The sequence below is a fragment of the Anabrus simplex genome, chromosome 7 (assembly GCF_040414725.1).
Source record: "Anabrus simplex isolate iqAnaSimp1 chromosome 7, ASM4041472v1, whole genome shotgun sequence".
NCBI classification, from domain to species: Eukaryota; Metazoa; Arthropoda; class Insecta; order Orthoptera; family Tettigoniidae; genus Anabrus; species Anabrus simplex.
In genome coordinates, this window is record NC_090271.1 from 292,285,508 (window position 1) to 292,292,151 (window position 6,644).

A 6,644-nucleotide genomic window follows, 5' to 3' on the forward strand; every position below is an offset into this window, starting at 1 on the left:
TAGCCTGTTGTTCTGTGCATGAACGTCATTTCATGTGCTGTAATTCTGGAAATGTCTTGAGTTCTTATTGTCCATGCCTCACTGCCGTAACAAAGGGTTAGTCTAGCTAAAGTGTTATAAAGACGTAAGCGAGTGTGTTTTTGGACAAGAGACGGCTTCATGATATGATTTATAATTCCTGTTGTTCTGATAAATTTGGTTATTTTTGCAGAGATATCAATTTCCCCTTGGTAAGATAAATTGTATCCCACATAATTGAATTTGTTGACTCTTTCCAAAATTTGATTCTCTAAACAGATTTTACTGGAGATAGGGTCCTTCCCCTTAAAGGCCATTATTTTGCTCTTTTGTGGTGAAATGATCATGTCGAATTTTGAAGAGACTTTCTGGAGATTAAATACTGACCACTGAACATCATCTTCTGATAATGCTACCAATGCAACATCATCAGCAAAGAGTATGGCATCTAGATGTGTGAGATATCTGCTGACTGGGATTGTTCCATGCCTTTCATGCCTCCATTCCTGTATTATGTTGTTCATATAGATTATGAACAACAAAGGAGAAAGTCCACAACTTTGTCTCACACCTCTGCTGATCAGTTCCCATTCAGTCTGACGATTACCTAACTTTATTGCAATAAGGTTGTCACTGTACATGTTGTATATGTTATCTATTAACTGCTATGGGACATTATCTTCTGCTAAGATATTAAGAAGTCTGTTCCTGTTAACTAGGTCAAAGGCTTTCTTAAAATCAACAAATGCTATGTGAGTTTCCAAGTTAAATTCCCTGTGTTTTTCTACTAAGATTTTCAAGGTAAAGTAAGCATCAGCACATGAGCATCCCTTTCGAAATCTATGTTGTTAATTTCCAATCACGCATCCTCTAGTAATATCATTAAATACTATGATATGGGAAAAAGAGGAAAGAGCATCAGTTATACCTCTAAGACAAGTAAATGATGTGCAGAGTTTATGCTAAATATTGATAAGAAAACTGAGCAGAACAAGGCAACAAGGATCGATCAATCAATCAATGATCTGCATTTAGGGCTGTTGCCCAGGAGGCAGATTCACTATCAATTATTTACTTAGCTTTTTCTTAAATGTTTTTAAAGAACTTGGAAATTTATTGAACATTTCTCTTGATAATTTATTTCAATCCCTTACCCCTCATCCTATAAATTAATATTTACCCCAATTTGACCTCTTGAATTCCAACTTTAACTTCATATTATGATCTTCCCTATTTTTAATGTTCTTTTCCCTTTTCAACTACTGTAGTTGATGGTACAGAATCATTACTGTCTTCAAGATCTTTGTTCTGCACTTCTCTTATAGTATGCTTCCAAATTCTCCATGTTTCAGTTTATAAATACACATAACACCTATGACTGGAGATATGTGACAGGGAGAGACAGTACTTACACTCTGCATGCAGAAAATGAATACCTGTTTACAGACACCCTTGTCGCTCTTGTTGCTAGACTGGTACTTACGCCAGCTAGCCTTTCAATTTAAATTTGATGCACATTTTTAAAGGAGACTCAGCAATGAAAATATGTTGTTTTATTTTTCACCAAAACACTTGTTTAGAAATTCCAGAAACAATTCATGCTCAATCAATTGATCACCACTAATCTGCATTTAGGGCAGTCGCCCAGGTGGCAGATTTCCTATCTGTTGTTAGTCTTTTCTTAAATAATTGCAAAGAATTTGGAAATTTATTGAACATCTCCCTTGGTAAATTATTGAAAATCCAAAGCCTGTTTCCAGACTATGGACCGGATCAAGAATGGGATGAATGAAGCCCCCATCTAGCGGCGAGGATAGGAATTGTGCCAGCTGCCGAAGCCTGTCGCACTCCTCTGGGGCAATGATTAATGAATGGCAGATGAAATGAAATGATATTGTAGAGTGTTGCTGGAATGAAATATGACAGGGAAAACCAGAGTACCCGGAGAAAAACCTGTCCCGCCTCTGCTTTGTCCAGCACAAATCTGACCGGGATTTCAACCACGGAACCCAGCGGTGAGAGGCCGGCGCGCTGCTGCCTGAGCCACGGAGGCACTTTGGTAAATTATTCCAATCCCTAAATCCTCTTCCTATAAATCAATAATCAACCCAATTTGTCCTCTTGAATTCTAATTTTATCTTCATATTGTGATCTTTCCTACTTTTAAAAACACCACTCAAACTTATTCATCTACTAATGTCATTCCACGCCATCTCTCCACTGACAGCTCAGAACATACCACTTAGTCGAGCAGCTCGTCTCCTTTCTCTCAAGTCTTTTTTGTAACACTACTCTTTTCAATTTCTATGAAACACTTTTCTGCCTTGTCAATACTTCACATTTTATTATAATTACGTCCCGTACATGTTTTGAGAGCTCAACTGTTCTCTTCCTCAGCGGTGCAAAACATCAAACAAAAATCCATAGACTTGACACTTTTGTACAATACAGTCATCAACAAAGCAAATTATACATAAATTTTAAAAGCGTTAAATATCTCTCTTGTGTCTAAACTGTTCTCTTATACTTACTATGTTATTTAGTAAAAACTTTAAAAAATAAACAATTTTCAAATCATAATATGAATAAAACCTATTAAATTAGTCACTATATACTAAAATTTGAAATGCTGTCTGCTCTGTTCTTGAAAACTCCTCCTTTCCTTAAATCCTTATTTACACTGCTAAAGTTCCAAGACCTTTCATATCAATCAGAATTTCTCCTCTTATTCTCGTCCGACCATGCCAGCCATTTTTAACTGTCAAGTTCTTCAGTTATTGGTAACAGGTAGGGACCCTCTTAGATGTAGCCTTGCCCAGGGAGTGGCGCCCCTGCCTATGTGAGTACCAGAGCACACTGACCTGGTGTGTAACATCTGGTAAAGGGTCCTAGTTCAGGGTAACGAGTGAAGACCTCAACGGCAGCAAAAGCGGAGAATATGATTCGGTACGGTGGAAGTGACGGAGGAGGCAACCCATTCATCTGGGGGTAGTAAAGATCGAACCCACTGCCGTGTGGGATGAGGAGGGATCCTCAAAGCCTAAGGGAGTAAACCCCGAAAGAAAATCCTTAATTATGTTAGGCCTAGCAAGCCAGTAAGAGAGCTTATTTGTAGTTACTTTCAAAACACATAAGAGCCTCGGAATGCATTTATCAATTAAATTAGGATGCCAGCATGAGCAGACTCATGTCAGGGATGATGGTTTAAAGCCTGATGATAGACAGAGTCTTGCAAAAAATGCAAAAATCCCGGAGGAGACTAACGTGGATTGGGACTATCAACTTACTCAGTCTCACAGGAAAATGTGAAGAACTAGTGGACCTCATGGAAAGGAGGAAATTAATGATACTGGGGCTAAGTGAAACCAGATGGAGAGGGAAAGGAATGAAGAAATTAAGAAAACAGTATTCACTGTATTGGCATGAAAATGACAAAGGGATAAGGAATGGTGTTGGTTTCATCATGAGTAAAGATCTAGAAGGAGTCGCTGACATTCAGTATGTTAGTGAGAGAATAATAAAGGTGACTGTGCATTTAGACTAAGGGACATATTGGTTAAGGAAGCAACTGAAGTTTGTGGAAAGACAAGTATGAAAACAAGGGAGAAGTAAACACCTTGGTGGAATTAAAGAGTGAGAGCAGCAATCAGGGAAAGAAATCTCTTGCGGAAAGAAAATAAACCGGACTTACTAGAGACGAGGCAAAGGTCAGAAATCTCGAACAATTATACCAAAACAAGAAACTGGACATTAAAGGACAGTTACAGAAGAAAAGACCAAGGCATGGAATATATTCACTCAGAAACTGGAGGAAGACAGCAGAGGCAATAAGAAACTACTTGTGTAGTATTATCACAGGTAAAAGGAAACCAATGAATACCATAAAGGCACTTGAAGATGGAAATGGAAATCTGGTTAGGACAGAAAGTGACATGAGAGAAGTCCTGAAGAACCATTTCGATCACCTACTGAATAGATCAGTTCAAGAACAAACTGCAGAACCAGAAATCCAAGCCTACAATAAAGAACCTCCCATCACCTGGACAGAAACTGAGACAGCCTTAAAATCTGTGCCTAAAGGAAAATCTTCAGGTGCAGATGAAGTGAATGCAGACATGATAAAGGCAGCAAGCATCCAGGGTATACAATGGCTGCACAAAGTACTAAATGCCATATGGATAGACAAAAAAATACCTGCAGATTGGAGTAAGGGCATTATAATTCCCCTGTTTAAGAAAAGCAGCAGACAGAAACCCACCAACTATAGAGGAATAACACTGCTGTCTCATGGGTTAAAAATTCTAGAGAAGATCATAGAAAGGAGATTGAGAACCATCATTGAACCAGAGTTAGAGGAAGAGCAATATGGATTCAGAAGTAACAGATAAATAGTGGATCTAATTTTTAGCACCCGCATGCTGATGGCAAAGTATTGGGAGAAACGCAAGAACCTGGTCATAGTATTCCTGGATATAGAAAAGGCCTATGATAGTGTTATAAGAAATAAGATCTGGAGTGCCTGAGGAAAAGAAATGTTCCTGAAGAACTGGTAAGGAAAATTCAGATGTTGTACAAAGACTCTACTAGCTGTGTACAAATTGGGGAAGGTAGATCATCATGGTTTGAGACCAAGAATGGAGTTCAGCAAGGAAGTGCACTGTCCCCACGGCTGTTCATCACTGTTGTGGACAATATAATGAAGAACGTAAAGGGAAAGATAGGTGAACTGAATGCAGTGGCCTTTGCTGATGATATCATGATTTGGGGTGAAACAGAAGAGGAAGTACAGACTAGACTCAACGTATGGAAATCCCAGTTCCAGGAATATAACCTCAACATCAGCGAGGCCAAGACAGTGGTGATGGCAGTCAACAGAGAAGGGCGTCCAGCAAGTGTAAAACTAGGAGACCACCAGCTAGAGTGTGTGGATAGTTTTCTTTACCTTGAAAGTGTAATCTCCAGTGATAATTTGGTCACAAAGGAAAATACAAACAGAGTGGAAAAGGGATCAGAATTCTACCAACAAGTATAAAAACACTTTTACGGGATGACATGATTCCAAAACTGGCCAAAATGATGATGTTTAACAGCTATTTCATACCAATATTGACCTATGGTATTGAAGCATGTACCCTTGCAAAAAGAGATTCATCAAGACTGCAAGCATCAGAGATGAAATTTCTTAGATCCACCATCCAGGAGACCAAGATGGACAAGTTAAGAAATGAGGAGGTGAGGAAAGAAGCCGGAATAAAGACATTCTTATTAGACTGAATCAGCACATCCAGATTATGGTGGCACGGGCTTGTGATGAGGATGGAGCCTACAGGAACAGCTAGAATAAATTTGGAAAGAGAGGTTGAGGGGAAAAGACCCGCAGGAAGACCTAAAACCCGATGGATGGACATGATCAAGGTTGATCTAGTTACCAGAGGATGGACAGTGGATGATGTTCTCCATGACAAGTTGTATATGGGCAGGAAGAACTGGAAGAGGCTCATTAATAGTACCCGGGAAACTGGAACTGTACAATGATGATGAGGTTCTTCAGTTTCAGCTGGTACCAAATTTGTCAGAATTAAAACAAAATTACACTTGTCTGAACAAAGCAAACATGTCCTTGCTCCTGTGCTTGGTGCAGCGGTAAGTACACAAATGAGTAGGCTAAGAACAGAAACTGACGACCACTGTAGGTGTACATCGTTATCACTCACAATTTATCAGACCCCACATTTGATATCCATTTTACCAGAGCTTGTGCTTGCTGAAATTATGGTGACAAAGGAAATAATTTCTTACAATGTTATAGAGTATTCACATTATAATTAGGTATTTGGTATATGCCAATGTAATGTGCAATTGTGTCTAATTGTATGTGACAACTTTAAATGATGTTCAAAACACGACGTAAGTCATGGACATTGGATTATTTTGAAGAGATGGCACCTGGCACAGTCCGCTATGTTCTTTGTTCAAAAGAAGTAAAATACATTGGCAGAAATACTTCTGGGAAAATGCAGCACTTAACAACACATTCTATCACTGAAGGAGAATCATCACAGAGAACACCTCCAGCTTGGTCTGCATCACAAGAAGCTACCCTGTCGACAACAATTGTGAGGTATCCATCTACACAAATTATACAGGGTTATTCAGCTAAGATGTCCGCCTCAAATAACTCTTAAACCTTTTAAGATACTGACATTCTGTTTCACTTTTCTTAATGGTATTAAGGGGCAGTTGAACATGCAGTACTTTTCCAGGCTTTTGACAATATCATCACACACATTTCCATATGAGAACATTACTTCACGCAATAACTGGTAATGATTGTCGTATTCTATGAACAGGACAGGCTGCGGATTTGGGTTCGAATATCAGATTGACCTTGATATAAAACACTTTCTGACACCATTAAATTCTTAGTCTAATTTATTTAAACAAACTATCAAATATACCCTTCCAATAATATTACATCACACTTGTAATTATTCTCTTCTCAATATTACTTTTAAATAACCAGTTTATCAGTCTCTGACTTCCTTGGAAAATACACACACTTCTATGATTCACTTTACAACATTTATAAAATCCTTCAGTCTTTAAAGTTTCTTAACTAGTTGATA